General features: G+C 31.9%; 1 protein-coding gene across 3 annotated transcripts in view; it reads left to right on the forward strand.

Annotated features, from left to right (window-relative positions):
• The window catches only part of LOC119609472 (high affinity copper uptake protein 1), a 70008-nt gene that overhangs the window by 13429 nt on the left and 36242 nt on the right, over window positions 1–20337 (forward strand). For 2 of the 3 annotated variants that reach the window (XM_037964277.1, XM_037964279.1), the window contains exon 2: window positions 8204–8238. The gene's annotated coding sequence lies outside the window, so the exon portion shown is untranslated. Of the gene's footprint in view, window positions 1–8203; window positions 8239–8855; window positions 8980–20337 lie in introns of those variants that run through there. The other variant, XM_037964278.1, reaches the window with a different exon arrangement.

The raw sequence follows: 20337 nt of genomic DNA on the forward strand, positions 1-20337 counted from the left end.
CAAAATTCATTCTGTGGGAGTCCCACGATTATTTCAGATATTCAACCTATATAGTTCCATTAGGTACCCCTTAGACTACCATTTCCATATAGTGGGACATGTGTAACTTTCACTCAGTTCCAGTAATCCTGTCCAGAATACTGGTAAACAAAGTTGAATGTTTAAGTAGGTTTACTATAAATACAGATATATTACATATACAGTTCCATTAAGTAGCCTTTGGACCACCATTTCCATATAGTTGGATGTGTGGAACCTTCATCCTGCTTCCAAAATGGTCAGTTTTCCTTCTCCTAATTCAATTACAATATTCTGTTAAGTGATTAACAGCACTCTGTTAGCTGCAAAATGAGCACTGTTAAAAAATGTACTATTTTTCAAACAAAATCAAAATTCATACTGTGGGAGTCCCACGATTATTTCAGATATTCAACCTATATAGTTCCATTAGGTACCCTTTATACTAAAATTTTATATATGTAACTTCCACTCAGTTCCACTAATCCTCTCCAGAAATTTCCAAAAAATGTACTTTCTCAAACAAAATTAAAATTCATACTGTGGGAGTCCCACGATTATTTCAGATATTGAACCTATATAGTTCCATTAGGTACCCTTTATACTAAATTTTCCATATAGTGGGATGTATGTAACTTCCACTCAGTTCCACTAATCCTCTCCAGAAATTTTCAAAAAATGTACTATTTTTCAAACAAAATTAAAATTCATACTGTGGGAGTCCCACGATTATTTCAGATATTCAACCTATATAGTTCCATTAGGTACCCCTTAGGCTAAATTTTCCATATAGTGGGATATATGTAACTTCCACTCAGTTCCACTAATCCTCTCCAGAAATTTCCAAAAAATGTACTTTCTTAAACAAAATTAAAATTTATACTGTGGGAGTCCCACGATTATTTCAGATATTCAGCCTATATAGTTCCATTAGGTACCCTTTATACTAATATTTCCATATAGTGGGATATATGTAACTTCCACTCAGTTCCACTAATCCTCTCCAGAAATTTTCAAAAAATATACTATTTTTCAAACAAAATCAAAATTCATTCTGTGGGAGTCCCACGATTATTTCAGATATTCAACCTATATAGTTCCATTAGGTACCCTTTATACTAATATTTCCATATAGTGGGATATATGTAACTTTCACTCAGTTCCACTAATCCTCTCCAGAAATTTTCAAAAAATGTACTATTTTTCAAACAAAATTAAAATGCATACTGTGGGAGTCCCACGATTATTTCAGATATTCAACCTATATAGTTCCATTAGGTACCCTTTATACTAATATTTCCATATAGTGGGATATATGTAACTTCCACTCAGTTCCACTAATCCTCTCCAGAAATTTTCAAAAAATATACTATTTTTCAAACAAAATCAAAATTCATTCTGTGGGAGTCCCACGATTATTTCAGATATTAAACCTATATAGTTCCATTAGGTACCCTTTATACTAATATTTCCATATAGTGGGACTTTCACTCAGTTCCACTAATCCTCTCCAGAAATTTTCAAAAAATGTACTATTTTTCAAACAAAATTAAAATGCATACTGTGGGAGTCCCACGATTATTTCAGATATTCAACCTATATAGTTCCATTAGGTACCCTTTATACTAAAATTTCCATATAGTGGGATATATGTAACTTCCACTCAGTTCCACTAATCCTCTCCAGAAATTTTCAAAAAATATACTATTTTTCAAACAAAATCAAAAATCATTCTGTGGGAGTCCCACGATTATTTCAGATATTCAACCTATATAGTTCCATTAGGTACCCTTTTTACTAATATTTCCATATAGTGGGATATATGTAACTTTCACTCAGTTCCACTAATCCTCTCCAGAAATTTCCAAAAATGTACTATTTTTCAAACAAAATTAAAATTCATACTGTGGGAGTCCCACGATTATTTCAGATATTCAACCTATATAGTTCCATTAGGTACTCCTTAGACTAAATTTTTCATATAGTGGGATATATGTAACTTCCACTCAGTTCCACTAATCCTCTCCAGAAATTTTCAGAAAATGTACTATTTTTCAAACAAAATCAAAATTCATTCTGTGGGAGTCCCACGATTATTTCAGATATTCAACCTATATAGTTCCATTAGGTACCCCTTAGACTACCATTTCCATATAGTGGGACATGTGTAACTTTCACTCAGTTCCAGTAATCCTGTCCAGAATACTGGTAAACAAAGTTGAATGTTTAAGTAGGTTTACTATAAATACAGATATATTACATACACAGTTCCATTAAGTAGCCTTTGGACCACCATTTCCATATAGTAGGATGTGTGGAACCTTCATCCTGCTTCCAAAATGGTCAGTTTTCCTTCTCCTAGTTCAATTACAATATTCTGTTAAGTGATTAACAGCACTCTGTTAGCTGCAAAATGAGCACTGTTAACAAATCTGGTTTGTGTCTTTGCTAGTTAAATTCGAATTTAACTTCACACACACCCTGAATAAAAGCATCAAAATGACAGAAGCTCAAATCCTTAATAATAGAACACCATTCAAAAGAAAAACTTTCCAAGCATACTGGAGTTTAAATGTGTTTCCATTCCCTCGGAACAGGCTTTGAGGTCTAGCTTGTCGTCAACATGATTAAGGATGACCACCGACTTTCTAGGTACACCTTTAGTCCAGCATCATCATGTTTGTTGGGTTTGCTGGTAAATTGGCTCTTCCTCCCAGAAGCGGCAAATATGTTGGCATGCAACAGCTACAGTAGGAAGAACAATCCATTAAAGCAGACATAACTTTAGTATAATAACGATTTCTTATAAGCAATAAGCCCACCGAACGGTCCTTGCGATTTGGGAGATTATCCATTTCTGAAGAAGGAATTACGGTTGGTTTCGACAACTCGTTCATCGTTCTGAGCTATACAGATATCAAAGCGATGATCGATAGCTCTGTAGGGCTCAATAAAGAGATTTTTACTTGCAGTTAGTCAGTTAATGCTGCAGCAGCGTTGCTCTTTTTGGCTTATATTTTGTTCATTTTATAATGAATATTTCATATGATTCCCACGAGTTATCAGAAGACGAACCATCCATGAGGTGAAGGCGAACGTGGGCTGAACAGGAACATACAACGAACAAAGTCCATAGTCATCGGAGGGGAGTTGTTCTCCACTTAGGTTCTTGCCTGCAAATACGTTCTTCTTGCAGTTGAATAGGGATCAATGATGACGCATGAGGGCATCGATAGTTTGGGTCTGTACTAAGAATGAGTAACACCTAGAGCCGTCCTATCACCATTTATTACACTTTGCAATTGATGGATAAAAAATAGGTGATTTTTCACATGGAGAAAGATATTGGAGTGGAAGAAGTTTAGTATCTCTTAGAGAGACACAAGACACATAAAAACGGGATGTAATAGGTTTGGCAAAGGACAATTGTTTAATTATATTTAGGTACGGCAAATGAACAGTGATCCTCTAAACTATTGTAACGATTGCGCAAACTGTGTCAGATTGACTCATGTTTCAAAATATTCTAGAAAATTCCCTTCCAGAAGTAGGAAGTCATAAAGTAAGCAAACATCCTAGACTTTTTACTGTGTTTCAAACACTCAAATTTCAATGAGTGGTTCAGAAAGAGAGACCTTTAATCCAACTATAACTTCAAATAGGAATTTGGAACCACGAGAAACAACTAATATCTTGAAAGAGTTGTACGAAGTAATACATCGCACCAACGTGAGTGTGATGTAAAGCAGGGAAAATCGCAACAAAAGATAACGGAAATAAATACAATGACTCGCAAGCTGTTCTTCAACTCAAATCTTGGCCCAAATTATGGCATACGATATCGATTGAAATCTTCATTTAGATTCTATTGAGATTTCGATCGATATTGTATGGCGTAATTTGCTCCCTGAATTCCGAATAACATTTTAGTTTATGTAGTTTTTAGGGATGAGATAAGATCACTTATTCCCGACTGTTTTACAGACTGTGATGGAAAGCTGAGAGTGAAGTTCTACAACTTTTTAAACTGAACATAATCTAGTTTTAAAGAATACCTTCCTTTCGGAATCTATGAGCAATATTTCTATTCTATTTATACAGGGCCCAAATTATGACATACGATATCGATCGAAATCTCAATAGAATCTAAATGGAGATTTCGATCGATATCGTATGCCATAATTTGGGCCCTGATGTAAAGTACAATTTTTCATTCAAAGTTCGTGTATTAAGTTATTCAAAAATCTAGTAAACTACAGTCATATCTATAATAACGCAAATAATTTATTAAAAAAGTGTCATTACTTTTCTAAACAAGTTTTAAGTTAATTGTAATTATGAATAAATAAATGTAATTATCATTAAATGTTTGTCATCTAAGAGCAAAGTCTGATATACGAATTCCAGAGAGTTAAAAAAAGCAATGAACAGAGAGAAATATTCAATAATTACTTAACAATCTATTAGACAAGATCAGTTTTTGTTGTACAATACTGAAAAATAATTAATTAAAATTCAAACAATTATTTGTTTTGACTATAAAATATGCCAAAAAGGTAAAAAAAACACCAGTAATATCGCTTTAAATTAAAGTTAAATAATAAAAACAAAGAAATATTTTAACAAATTGTTTTAACAAGTTGTTTAATATTTGAATCAAATTAAATATTCCTCTCTTATACACTTATTTAAAAATATACCGGTTTGTTATTGATCCACAGGTTTTTATTTTGTTTGGTTAAATATTTTTGGCAACCCCGAGGTTGGACCGACAATTTTTTGATTAAAATCAAAAGGTTTAACATCTTAGATTTAAACATATTTACAAGCAATGTTAGAAAGTTATGGTTGAGGAACTTATATCAAAATTTTTAAATATAAGAAGTTATTCGACTAACAATTGGGAGAATAATGGTTGTAAAAATAAGCCAACATTTAGGCTTCAGACCCTCACCAATAGACATTGTTTTTTAGGTGATAGCTCACACTTTATAATAAAAAAAAAACTTTTAAAAATACTTTTTAAACCAACCTCGTACCCATAAATCATTGTTAACTAACTAACTGTTAAATTTTGGAATACCCCTGAAATGTTGTAATTGGTAACTTTATAATAATGTGTCAGTATTTATTCCCCTTCGTACAAATAGTACATTTCAAATGTCAGTAGTTCCAAGGGTTTTTGTTTGTTAAACACTCTCACAAACACAATTGAGGCGGAACCATTCATATGCATCGATAACAACAACAGCAATATTGGCCGCAACAGCTAAATACCACAATGTTAATTATCTAATGGTTTTGCAATAACTTTGGTAAATTTTCTAAAATCAAACAAAATATATGAATTTATTGTTTTTGTACAACAAAAACTGAAAAAAAAAAACAAAACTTAAATCGTGTTTGAATATTTTAAAGTCACAAAAAAAAACCTAAACAAAACTTTTTCTGGTTTAAGCTTAGTTTTTTAATAACGAAAAAAAAAACAATAAAACAGTCAAACCTTTCAAAAGCTTAGTTACTGTATGCAACAAACTTAAGAAAAAGCTTTTAATTATATTGGTTAAGGGAAAAAGGTTTAGTTCTTGTAAACACTACTTTCGTTTGGCAGACTTTAGATATTTTACGTTTTTGCTTTCGTTTAGATCACCAGCAATGATTGAGATCGTGGGATAAGTAGACTTTAGTTCAAAGTTTATGCTTAAAGTCTAGTGTTCCCTCTCAAACTTTCAAAATTTGTTCAACATTAAAGTTCAAAACGATAAAATGTTTCGGCGTAGTAGCAACTACATACATTCCCAAGGTATTTGAATCAAAATCCGGTGAAATCTTCCCAAATAACGCTATACATTCGCTAGATTCTGTTCATAGATATAGTTGTGCACTTGGTACAGTTGTTACTTGTTGTGGACGCAAGACCTATCTAACGCTATTTCATTCCAAATGTCTTCCTCAAGTTCCCTTCTATTTATAGCATGTACAACTACATCCGAAAGATTATGTCCATTGTCAAGTGTATTATTCATCTTGCGAATGTTCATAGTTAAAGTTAATACATTGGTACTTTGCGGGACTATTACTGCTTCTTTACCCCAAGTTTATTTAGGACTTATAAGTTCTTTCTTTCGTTGAGTTTGTTCAACACTATTGTCCAAAATAACATGAAGATTATGCGGTTTTGCAATGGAGTAGCAAACCAACATTCCCAAGGTATTTTGATCTAAATCAGGAGAAATCCTCACAGAGATAACTTTACATTCGTCAGATTCATATGATTAGTATAGTTGTGCTCACAGTAAAGAGTATAACCCATCTTGAGGATTTTCTCGTCCTCCTCTCGTTTAAGGCTACTTGAGAAAGTAAATTGAAAAAAGGCAAGTACATCTATCTTCGTGTGGGTTGGGTACAAATGATGCAGAGCTTAGCAATAGAAGAGAAGTCGATTATGAATATTTTACTTTCTTCAACTTCCGTTATCGTCCTAATTGCCTTCTCGGTATGCGAAAATATGCTCTCATTTGCCCGCCCATATTCAATACAATCCATTTTGCTTGTTATTGGGAAAACGGAACAAAAGCTGGCTATGAATTTGAGACTCATAAGACTGCATCTTTATTGATCTATTCGCTCCGCTCTTTTACTACAAGTGACTTCTTCAAATTACCTTTTCATTACTGCAAATGTAACAATCTCCTAATGGTCTGGTTTACAAATGATGCAGACCTTAGTAATGGAAGTTATAGTGATTGGGAAAATGGAAATATGCATTTCCTGGTCTTTTCTGTCTTTCAGTTTAGAACAATCCGTGTAACAACAGTTTTCCACTTGTACATGCACTAATAATCTTCTATCTGGGATCAATATATCTTAATTTAGGGCTAGTGTTGTCTCTAGTATATGATGGGTTACATATGATGTCTAATACGAGATTTTACTTATCCTAATCGGCCGATATCGTCCTAATTACCCTATATATATCTGAAAATATGTTCACATCTGTCTATTTCCATATATTTTGCACATTACCTTATGGCGTGGACTTGGACTGGAAAATAATATTGTGCTCGAAGGACAATATGAGATCTTGGTATTTGTGTTTTCATTATAGATCTTTAGACCGCTTCTGTCTTCGAATTTAGAGCTATCCGTGTAACAACAGATTCACACAGGTGCTTTCTCTAATGTTCGGCTTAAACATGATCTTCTAACGGGGATTAAAGTTATTAAATTTTCTATAAGTTATACGAAACAAGATGTCTATTAAACATTGTAATGATGACTGTAGTCGTCGTCTCATATCTTAGAGGCACTTTCGCTCTCGCAGTTTAGACGAGTACGTATAAGTATATACCCCAGTTTAAACATGTTCTTTTTTTAATATCCGAAATTTTCTTTCTCTGTTAGGCAATCGGATACTTCAGATATCTGTGTATAGTCGTCTAAGATGTTGAGTATATATTTCGGACACGTCCTGAAACCTCCATTGTTCCATTCTTCAAAAGATTAGAGTCGCTCAGTTGTAATTGCCATCGCAAATCTTAAATGCTTTGCTCATGATCCCACTTTTACCAAAATAACATATACACTAAACTTCTTGTAGTACTCCAGATTAGCGCCTAAGTTAGAATTGGTCTTACCTATAACCAAGGATCTACTATAGGTTAATGTCACTGTCACGTAGGAAGTTTCAAATTATTGGTAGCAATTCGATTACGGTTGTGGTCAGCAATGTTGTTATGGTTGATCTCCTCACTTCCCTATATCTGATATGGTCATACTATAATATGTTTATGTCTTGTTTCCTAATCATTCACTAAATAAAACTGATTGAAGAATTGGAGGTAATCGTGTTAAAAAAACTTCACTTATTGGAGAATCTGCATTGACTAAACATGGTTGTTGATCCGATGTAGTTTCAATTTGGTGTGATCATGTTTGACCAACTGCTTTAAAGTGGGACTCTTGCTCATTGCCTCAGAGTGTATCGTAGAAAGAAATAGCATTATACGGGGTTCGTAATGATCAATATTGATCGATTACCTTTTTTTCTTTCCTTGTCGGAGAAGGAAAACATGGATTAGGATGCTGATAACCATAGATTTAATATTTGTTAGTATATAATCTAAATTTTAGTTCTAAATTTAATTCACATTTTTTTAAACTTTATTTTCTTTTCTCTTTCTAGCTCTTCCACGCTTACAGATATTGGGGGAACATTTGGTAAGTTGGAAATTAAAAAACAAAATTTTGTGAGTTTTCTAAAGCGAAAGATCTTTTAAGAAGAACTATAATAGAGTTTATTTCATTATGTATAGCTTTAGAATCGCTGTAATAGGAAGTACTTTAGATTTTAAAATCATTTCTTTAGGACCTGTTAGAAGAAATTTTGATATAAGAGTCCTGAGGTCCTTAATAATAAATTTTGTAAAAATAAAGAAGGTGAAGTCTATTCGGGACCACAACCTATTGAAATTATTTCTCTATTAGAAACCAGTTTATGCCACAATTTCTTTGGTGTTCAATTTCGGGTGAATGCCATACAGGTCTGGGATTAAGGGGGTTATTTTGTCATTAAGGGATTATGGATCTTAAGCATTCAAAACCATTATATAGAATTTGTCTACTTTGTACTTTCTCTTCAAAATCATAATACTAATTTTAAGAAACGACTTTTTCCCCTACCCAATAACCAAGCTTTAATTGTGTATTGTGATTTTTTTTAGTTCATTCATGTAAGTTTTTTTATCTTTTGCTGTTATTTCATCTACAGGTTAATTATTTTTTTTTTTTATGAAATTGAGTAGAATTTGTATCAGAGGTTTTTGATTCATGTTTTTAAGTTGTTATTTGGTAGTCTATCACGTTAAACGTTACTATTTCGGTTAACGCATCTGTATTTTAATTTGTGAAAAATTTTTAAAAAAAGTACCTTTATATTTAGTATTTATAAAAGTTTTTAAGGTAAGTCAATCTTGTTCTGAGATTTGTTTAAGTGATCAAAACAAAATTTCCGTGAATCAGTTATATTTTGGTGTTTGTGGGTCGTATTCTTTATGTTTTACAATTACAAAATTCCTGTTTTATTATAAAAATACTATCGTTTTAACATATTTAGTTGCTGTTGTTGTTTATAAATAAATATTTACTCAATATTTATGGCATTATATTGTTATAATTCTCACGTGTAATCGTAATTTAATACAAATGTGTTTTGTGCCTTGGGTATTTAATACAAAAATTATGAAATTTTTTTATTTAAACAATAATATGATTTTTTTCTGTTAAACGCATCAATGCTTTTGTTAATGGTTTTTATAGTTGGGTCGACCATTTTGAAAATGCAATTTTTTGTATTAGTGAACATATATACTATTAAAAGGTCAAGTTTATTAATGTAAACGCAGCATATATTAAACTTTTAATCAGGTTTTTAAAAGGATTTGAAAAAAAAGCTAATTATAACAGAATTACTTTAGTGTAATAAACTATTTTAATTTCAAACACTCCCATAAAAGCTTTGAAAAACATTTCGTTTCATATTTTATATTTTGAAACTAAATTTACTTAATCGTGCTGGCATAATAGCATGTTTTCAACTAAATATTAACAATTTGCAACATTTGCACAATAACCTGAACAAAAATTCCCCATAGACCTGAAATTTATAAAAACCTTAACTGTATGTTTAAGCTTAATTGCAACTGCATACGAGAAAAGTATTTAAATTCTACAAATCATCATTTCTGGGAAGTAATAATATATTTTAGGATTTTTGTAATTTAAAATTTATTATAAAATAAAGATTCTCCTTTAAACCTGCAATGATCATTTCTAACTGATCTTCAAATTGATCTTATTTCATTTAGACATTCTGTGTTTCCACTTCCCAAGAAATTGCAAGAAGATCTATACTGAAATGTGATCCTCTCTCAGTAAGATCTGGAAAGCATTTTTAGCAGTCTGATACTAAAATGGGATCCTCAGTTATATTCGAAAACCATCTGTATTAAAACAATCGACTACGTCTTATAGTTTATGGCCAGATCTAGTTTTGATTTGATATGGATAAACTTTGGATAAACTCACAAATAATGTCCAAATTGCAGCAGCTTAATTAAAAAATTTTGATCAATTGCTTTCTTAATAAAATTACTTTAGATCCCTCAAATTCCCAAGCAATTGCGAAAACTTTTATATTTTAAAAACAGGAAGGTAATAATCAATTTATCTATACTCCAATTACTCCATCCATTACTCTACATTTATCCACCCAGTAAAATGATCGACACCACTGCTTAGAGAGAAGTGATATTTGATCGAAAGTGAAACGATCAGTGCGAAGCCCTCATTGTCTAATATCAAGAAGTGCATGTTCTCCTTAACTTTCGAGTATTGTTCGTAGTTGTCCCTTTAACAATAATGCAAGGCATTTGCTCAAAGAGAAGTGCTATTATATTCCAAGTGGAACGATCAGTACGTTGGACATATTGTCTAATATCAAGAGTTTTGTCTCCAAAAGAGGTAGTTTTGCTTGCTCTCGATAACTTCCGAGTGTTGTTCAGTGTGGACTCTTCAACAGTAATCCGAGCCAATTGCTCACCGAGAAATGCTATTAGGTTGAAAGTGGAACAATCAGTGCTAAGGCCATATTGTCTTATATCAAGATGTTTTGTCTCCAATAGTGGTAGTTTTTCGAGGTCTCCATAATTTTCGAGTATTCTACAACTGTTATGTGAGCCAGAGAGAAGTGATATTTGATCGAAAGTGGAACGATCAGTTCGAAGGCCCCATTGTCTAATATCAAGTGCATGCTCTCCATAACTTTCGCGTGTTGTTCGCGAATGCAAGGCAACTGCTCAGATAGAAGTGCTATTATATTCAAAGTGGAACGATCAGTGCGTAGCCCGTATTGTCTAATATCAAGAAGTTCATAACTTTTGACTCTTGTACGGATTTGATTCTTTAACAATAATGCGAGTCAATCGCTCAGAGAAAAGTGATATTTAATCGAAAGTGGAACGATCAGTGCGAAGGCCCTATTGTCTAATGTCAAGAAGTTTGTCTACAATAATGGTAGTTTTGCATGCTCTTCTTAACTTTCGAGTGTTGTTACAATTGAAAGAAGTGCCATTAGGTCGAAAGATTAGTGCGAAGGCTAAAAATTAAAGGTTTATTAGATTCCTTGATAACAAGACGAAGATGGCAAGACAATTGCCCAGAAAGAAGTGCTATTAGGTAAAAAGGGGTACAATCAGTGCGCAGGCCATTAAGAAGTTCGTTTGTCTCCAATAACTGACATTAGGTCATCAAGTATCAAGAAGATTACAACAGTTGTTTTTATAAATACTTTTTATAACTTTCGAGAGTTGTTTGGGTTTGAAGTGGTCCCTTGTTGGGTAATGGTTGAATATTTATATTAGATTCCTCTGAGTACATGCGAGTGAGGAAGAACATTTCCGTGTCCGTCTTCTGAAGAATATCCTAGATTAGTATAGGCAACACAATGGGCTGGTACTGGTTATAACATTCAAACATTTGTGAAAGGATATTTGACTTTTCATTAGCATCGTCAGTTTTATCACATGGAGGTGGAATATGGCTGTCGGTGTTATTTAGAATTCTTTTCACGAGAGAACAAATCGGTTACAATAATCGTTCATTCTATTTTCGATTCTTCACTCTCTATACTTCAATCTTCAGATCACGGTTTATAGCTCCTGAGGTTCCATCTATAGATTATTTCAAGAAAATTATCACGTTTTCTATACTTCACCTTCAAAATTAGAGGGAATTTTTGGGGAAATCAATGTTTGAGTAACTAAGGCTGTATCCAATTTGAGTTTCCAAAGCAATTGTTTTCATTTCTGTATTTGAATATCTGGGAAGATAAGCAATCTTCTGATATTAAAGTTTCCAAAGTAATCATTTCTCTTTTAATAACCCATTTAGGGAACTTGTAGCTCCATATCATTAGGTTCACAGTGTGTTTTCTAAGACCTCTCTAGCAGAATGCATTTGAACTACATTTGAACTATGACGTATCGTTGTATTGTTGTATGATAAAATTAGTAGTTTTTAAACTAAAAGTTACAACGCTTGCTGTGAATAGGATAATTATGATAAAATTTAACACGCTGTTTTAAACACCATGCAAAATCCTTTTGTATTTGCAACAAAATGAGATTTTAATTTGAAAGCAATAACACATTACAATACATTACTAATGAAATAATTAGCCTTTGACCTTGTGACAAATGTCAAAGAAACTTTAATAAATACACATATTGATTTGCAACAGTTTTGTTGTGTTTTTTTTTTCATCTGTTCAGGGACTGTATGGTAATTCGTTACAGCTTCCAAGTTTAAACCAGAATTACATTACTGTCTACCACTTCCTCACACAATTATTTAACAAAATATAATTTATATTTTTTGCTTTTAATTTAATTGTTCATTGCCATAATTACACGTGTGAAATTGTTGTTGTGTTGATAATAATTATTTTCTTTATATTTTTTAATTATTTTTCTTAAATATATTTGTTTCTGCTTAATTAACGTATTCAAAAAAAAAAGGGTTTTAATAAAGTGGAAAAAAGGGAGGAATTCAATTTGATAGGGGGGAGGGAGGGTAAGTTTTGGGGCTTTATTTAATCGGAAAAATGCGATAAGGTTAAGTATAATTATAATACAAAGTTTGCATTAAATGTGTTTTTTTGAGAAGACTAGAAAAAATTTAAGTTCATTTAACTATTAGTGTCATTTAACCGATAATAAATGTCGCGATTATTATTTTTCAATATTATAATTTTAATGAAAACTATGAAATACACAGAAAGAAATAAATACAAACTAGGCAAAACTAGTCTAGTCTACAGTTTAGTCTATAGTCTAGTCTTTAATTTAGTCTATAGTATAATCTAGTATTTAGTTTAGTCTATTGTCTAGTCTATAGTCTAGTCTATAGTCTAGTCTATAGTCTAGTCTATAGTCTAGTCTATAGTCTAGTCTATAGTCTAGTCTATAGTCTAGTCTATAGTCTAGTCTATAGTCTAGTCTATAGTCTAGTCTATAGTCTAGTCTATAGTCTAGTCTATAGTCTAGTCTATAGTCTAGTCTATAGTCTAGTCTATAGTCTAGTCTATAGTCTAGTCTATAGTCTAGTCTATAGTCTAGTCTATAGTCTAGTCTATAGTCTAGTCTATAGTCTAGTCTATAGTCTAGTCTATAGTCTAGTCTATAGTCTAGTCTATAGTCTAGTCTATAGTCCAGTCTATAGTCTAGTCTATAGTCTAGTCTATAGTCTAGTCTATAGTCTAGTCTATAGTCTAGTCTATAGTCTAGTCTATAGTCTAGTCTATAGTCTAGTCTATAGTCTAGTCTATAGTCTAGTCTATAGTCTAGTCTATAGTCTAGTCTATAGTCTAGTCTATAGTCTAGTCTATAGTCTAGTCTATAGTCTGCTATAGTCTAGTTCTATAGTTAGTCTAGTCTAGCTATAGTCTAGTCTATAGTCTAGTCTATAGTCTAGTCTATAGTCTAGTCTATAGTCTAGTCTATAGTCTAGTCTATAGTCTAGTCTATAGTCTAGTCTATAGTCTAGTCTATAGTCTAGTCTATAGTCTAGTCTCTAGTCTAGTCTATAGTCTAGTCTATAGTCTAGTCTATAGTCTAGTCTATAGTCTATAGTCTAGTCTAGTCTATAGTCTAGTCTATAGTCTAGTCTATAGTCTAGTCTATAGTCAGCTAGTCTATAGTCTAGTCTATAGTCTAGTCTATAGTCTAGTCTATAGTCTAGTCTATAGTCTTAGTCTATAGTCTAGTCTATAGTCTAGTCTATAGTCTAGTCTATAGTCTAGTCTATAGTCTAGTCTATAGTCTAGTCTATAGTCTAGTCTATAGTCTAGTCTATAGTCTAGTCTAGTCTAGTCTAGTCTATTAGTCTAGTCTATAGTCTAGTCTATAGTCTAGTCTATAGTCTAGTCTATAGTCTAGTCTATAGTCTAGTCTATAGTCTAGTCTATAGTCTAGTCTATAGTCTAGTCTATAGTCTAGTCTATAGTCTAGTCTATAGTCTAGTCTATAGTCTAGTCTATAGTCTAGTCTATAGTCTAGTCTATAGTCTAGTCTATAGTCTAGTCTATAGTCTAGTCTATCGTCTAGTCTATAGTCTAGTCTATAGTCTAGTCTATAGTCTAGTCTATAGTCTAGTCTATAGTCTAGTCTATAGTCTAGTCTATAGTCTAGTCTATAGTCTAGTCTATAGTCTAGTCTATAGTCTAGTCTATAGTCTAGTCTATAGTCTAGTCTATAGTCTAGTCTATAGTCTAGTCTATAGTCTAGTCTATAGTCTAGTAGTAGAGTATAGTCTAGTCTATAGTCTAGTCAACATTCTTGTCTATAGTGTAGTCTATAGTAAAATTTGACATAAAGATATTTTAGCAATCTTTGTGGAAAACACTCTACAAATGGGAAACCCTTTTAAACCTGATTTGGAAGTACCTACATATATTATTTTTAAACTGCTGATATTACATTATCTACTTGTTTATACATTTAATTTAAATTCATTTTATATGCATTTGTATATTATGTGCTTGTGTATGTTACATGAGACATTTGTTTGTATATTTCGGAATACAATTTAATGTCAATAACCACATAAGAGTGGTTACCCCATATAGTTTAGTTGCAAAGTTATTTATAATTTATATTAAAATTTACAAAATTTTGAATTTTTTTCTTAATTTTTCATTAGTTTGCAATACTTGTTTTTAGTTTTAATTTATAGAATGTCAACAAAATTTTTTTGAATATTACTTATTATCGTTCAACAAACCACATGCATACATATATTTAGATAATTGTAGTAGTATATTAAAATATATGTAATTATATTTGAATTGTTTAATTACTTCTTGTGTTAGATAGTTATGTGGTAAAAATATTTCAAAGAAATTATTTAATAACAATTTTAAATATAATTTCTACGGAAAGATTAATTTTATTGAAAAAAGGAATAAAAAAAAATTTGGTACTTTCTGAAAATTCAAATGTTTAATGTTTTAAGTATTTTTTTCACTAAACATAATCAAGTCAGTCCTTGATAGCTGATGTTCCCTGGTACTTCTTTTAAATGAAGGTACTTTTTAATATTAAGAACAAATAAACATGTCCCCATGAATGTAATGAGTTTTTTCCTCTTGAATGTTACCAAAAAGGTACTTTTTTGTAACACGAAATGTAACGTGGTCTTTATTTCTAAAGGGGGAAAGATATTAGATATCAAACCTAAGGACTGTAGACCAATTAGTTGTACGTCTTTTCTCTTTAAAGAGTCATTGATGTACATTTGAAATTATCCGTTCCCAAGGAGTTAATCTCTAAATCACAACAAGGCTACAGCCAGGAAAAGTCTGGTGAAACAGCTCTCCATTCGCATGTAGAAAGAATACCCTACTGATGCCTTCTTAGACATTTTAAGTGCTTTTAACAATGTCGAACCCAATGTCAGCGCACTTCATGGATTAGGGATTGATCAACAAACTCAGTAACTTATTAAGAAACGTCTAAGTAATAGGGTCATTAGTGCAACGATGTGTGGAATCAATGTCTTCAGACTTGCCAGTCATGGCACACCTCATGGGGGACTTCTGTCTCCCTTACTCTGGAATGTAGCAAAGAACTCCTTCTCGCTTGTGCTGACGATGTAGCAGTATTTATATTAGGTAAATTCCTTGATACCATATCTAGTTGCACGGAATATGCTCTTAACTTTCTCAGTAAGTAGATTATTTCCTGTGGCCTTACTGTAAATCCGCTGAAAACTGAGCTTGTGTTCTTTTCATGCCTCCAAAGTTAAAGGGAATAAGACTCAATCTCACTGATCATGCGAAATACCTTGAAGTAATTCTTGATTCTGCAAGTATTTAGTATTCGTGTGCATACTATTGCGTTGCGAAACTTCACTTCGACAGACGCTTCTATATTCGAATTCCTGCTAGTAATTGAGTGCCGGCGTCCCACTAAACTAATGTTGTAACGAATGTTTACAATGACAACTCCAAGATGTGTGGAGAGGTGGATACTCGAGTATCTTCAAAATTTAGGGGGAAAACGGCTGATCGGATTGTAGTTTGATAACAGTTTGGGTTTTTCAAATGAAACCAAATACTTTGGCATCATTTTCTAGTAGAAACATAGTGATAACGGACGTATCAGTAGCGCCAACTATTTCTTGTAAGATAAGATTCTTACAATATAAGATATGGAAAGAAACGGTATCTTAAATTTTACATTGTTCAATGGTGATAAGATCTAGGGTCTTCAACTCAACGCACCTCACGATCTCAGTCTATATTTATTACTGTATCGGGGATTTTCATCGATTGTCTTATGCTTAAACCTATTTTCAGTCTACCTACAACTTTCAAGATTCTTGGAGCGTGATAAAGTCAAAATAACTCTCAATTTTATTTACTACGTTTTGTAAGTTGGTTTTATATGTCGAAGAGTCGAATCGAAATGCAGAATACCAAAGTTGTCAAACGAAGAAAATTTCGATTCGAATTGAAATGCAGGATAGGGGCTGGCTGAGGTATCAAAGTAATCGGAAGTCAAGTGATACCAGAATATTTAAAATGATCGGCCGCTGTCTTTAACGGAATACGACCTAGTCTCTCTTGTCTCTTGATAAAAGTTCGTTAAGGTTTTTTATAGGCATACCTGATTGGACGGAATTTGATGAAGAATCGTTACAACACCTTTCAGATAAATCCTTCGCTTTACAAGACAGCAGTCTGAGATAATTTGGATCAAGTCTGTTTCTTTTATGATCGTGACTGCCTCAGGATGTGTTTTCTCTGGGACCTTAGAACTAAAAAGATTCCACCTAATTACGGATGAGTAATAATTTGAAGAGAATCACAATTGGTGAAATGTCTAAATCGTGACCTCTCAACATAACCTAACTCACGATTCGTTACCTGTCTAACAAACATCTTTGACTGTCCTAATTCAGTTATTATTGGAAAGAATAAAAATTTTAACTGATAACTAAAAAAAACTATAAACGTTTTTAAAAGATACTATCGTTATCTTATAAAAGCCATAATAATCTTTTAAAAGACTTAAAACATTTGTAATAATACGAACGATTGGTCTTATCAAAACCCTATACACACCGATATTTGTTTATAAAATAAAATGTCTGTCGCTGTTAAAGAAATAAATCATTCTTCCACTTTTATTATCGATTTTTTTAATTGATGTATGACATTTTAATACAACAATTATCTACTATTCGTTTTCATATTCTATCAGAAATGTCATCATGCCTATGATATCTTACAACTTCTTGAAAGAACTTGCCCCAAGGTGAAAACTATCGGAACAAGAGGAAAATAACAAAATTACCAAAGACCCTATCATTGTCTTCTCGGAGGTACTTTGCTTTATTCGATTATGTGATTTAGACCCTACCAGACAACTTTCAGAACGTTTGGGAATTTGGTTATAGAAACATATTAATTCGTATTTTTATTTAAAATATTTTTTGCCAAACAGCTGTTATTTTATAATATTCATAATTTTAATAAATTAATACAATAATTATCCATCAAATAATTGCAATTTTTATGACATTATTTTAAATTTTATGGCTTAAATAATAACAAAAAAATATAATTTATGTCAACACATTATGTTTTAAATTGTAAATTATTATTTTTATTATTATTTTACATTATTTTCCTACTATAACACTGCAAAATGTAAGATAATCTTATTTAAATTAGTAGCAGCTTTAAAAATCAAATGTTAGAAAAACCATTGTTTTTAATTTATGTTTGTTTACATTTTAATTGTGAAATATTACACGCACATTGTTTTTTTTTTTTTTCATTTCACTTTTCTTTTAATCCTATAAAGTGCTAAATACTCTTTTTTTTTATATTAATGGCGCTTATTTTTATATACAACTATGTTTTTATGTGCTAAAATCCTTTGTGCACAATATGTTTACATATTTATATAAATTAACAGGGATAATACATAGTTTTAGCATTAAGTTCTTTTTTTTTTTTTTTTTTTTGTTAAGTTCAAAGTGAATTTTAAGTCAATGTATTGCAAAAAAAAATATCTACATTTTGTTAAATTTATGTACCCTTATCTTCTGTAGGAGATTCTAAATTTACATAAAATATGTAATAAGAGAAGGAGAGGAGGTCCCCATATAGTTTGTCTAAAACATTGGTGCTAATTTTTTTATTCAATATTGATTACTGATTAAATTGACATGATGATTTCAGACAAAAGTTTAAATTAATCTAGTAAGATTAAAATTTAATCTACTTACTTTAATTAGGCTAGTCAGATACAAGTTTAAACTTATATAATTTGACTAGAATTTAATCTGCTCTAGTTAGACTGAACTTTAATCTACTCTAGGCAAACTAGAGTATTATATACTCTAGTCGGAATAGAGTTAAACTACTCTACTCTTGATAGATAAGAGTTTAATCTGGACATACTAAAGTTTAAGCTACTCTGCTCAGACTGGATTTTAATCTACCCTAGTTAGGCTAGAGATTAATATACTTTAGTCAGACTAGAGTTTAATCTACTCTAGTCAGACTAGAGTTTAATCTACTCTAGTCAGACTAGAATTTAATCTGCTCTATTCAGACTAGAGGTTAACCTACTCTATTCAACCTAGATTAAGCTACTCTACTTAGACTAGTGTTTAATCTACTCTAGTTAGGCTAGAGATTAATATAGTTTAGTCAGACTAGAGTTTAATCTGCTCTAGCCAGACTAGAGTTTCTATTCAACCTAGATTTCAGACCATAGTAGTCAGGCTTGAGTTTAATCTACACAAGTCAGACTAGAGTTTAATATACACTAGTTAGACTAGAGTTTAATCTACACTAGTCAGACTAGAGTTTAATGTACTCTAGTCAAACTAAAGTTAAATCTTCTCTAGTTACACTAGAGTTTAATCTACTCTAGTCAGACTAGAGACTAGAATAGTCATACTAGAGTTTAATCTTCTCTAGACTATAGTTTAATCTATTCTAGTCAGACTAGAGTTTAATCTACTCTAGTCAGACTAGATTTTAATCTGCTTTATTCAGACTAGAGGTTAACCTACTCTATTCAACCTAGAGTTTAGACCGCAGTAGTCAGGCTAGAGTTTAATAGAGTTTAACCAACTCTAGTCAGACTAGAGGTTAACCTACTCTAGCCAGACTAGTAATACTAGAGTTTAATCTACTCTAGTCAAACAAAAGTTTAATCTTCTCTAGTTAGACTAGAGTTTAATCTTCTCTAATCAGACGAGAGTTTAATCTTCTGTAGTCAGACTAGCTGTTAACCGACTCTAGTCAGACTAGAGGCTAATCTACTCTAGTCAGATTAGAGTTTAATCTAGTCTAGATACAAAATACTTTAATCTGCTCTAAATATACTAAAGTTTAAGCTACTCTACTCAGACTAGTCTACTTAGTCTAGAGATAAATCTACTCTATTTAGACCAGAGTTTAATCAATCCTAGACAGATTTGAGTTTCATCTACACTAATCAGACTAAAGCTTCTCCAGTGAGACTAGATTTTAGTCTATTCTATTTAAACTAGGTATTAATATATTCTAGTCAGACTAGAGTTTAATCTGCTCTAGTCAGACTAGAGTTTAATCTGCTCTAGTCAGACTAGAGTTTAATCTGCTCCAGTCAGACTAGAGTTTAATCTGCTCTAGTCAGACTAGAGTTTAATCTGCTCTAGTCAGACTAGAGTTTAATCTGCTCTAAGTCAGACTAGAGTTTAATCTACTCTAGTCAGAATGGAGGTTAATCTACTCTAGTTAGACTAGAGTTTAATCGACAGACCCTAGACAGACTAGAGTTTCATCTACACTAATCAGACTAAAGCTATTCCAGTGAGACTAGATTTTAGTCTAATCTATTTAAACTAGATATTAGTATACTCTAGTCAGACTAGAGTTTAATCTCTAATCAGCCTATAGTTTAATCTACTCTAGTCTTACATAAGTTTATTATATTCTAGTCTCACTAAAGTTTATTATATTCTAGTCAGACTACAGTTTAATCTGCTCTAGTCAGACTACAGTTTAATCTGCTCTAGTCAGACTAGAGTTTAATCTGCTCTAGTCAGACTAGAGTTTAATCTGCTCTAGTCAGACTTGAGCATAATCTGCTCTAATCAGACAAGAGTTTTATCTAATTAAACTCTAGACATAGTGGAGTTTAGTCTAATCTAATCAGACTAGAGTTTAGTCTAATCTAATCAGACTAGAGTTTAATC

The sequence above is a fragment of the Lucilia sericata genome, unplaced genomic scaffold, assembly GCF_015586225.1.
Source record: "Lucilia sericata isolate MDLA Ls3-8-SP2 unplaced genomic scaffold, ASM1558622v1 Contig000988F_arrow, whole genome shotgun sequence".
NCBI classification, from domain to species: domain Eukaryota; kingdom Metazoa; phylum Arthropoda; class Insecta; order Diptera; family Calliphoridae; genus Lucilia; species Lucilia sericata.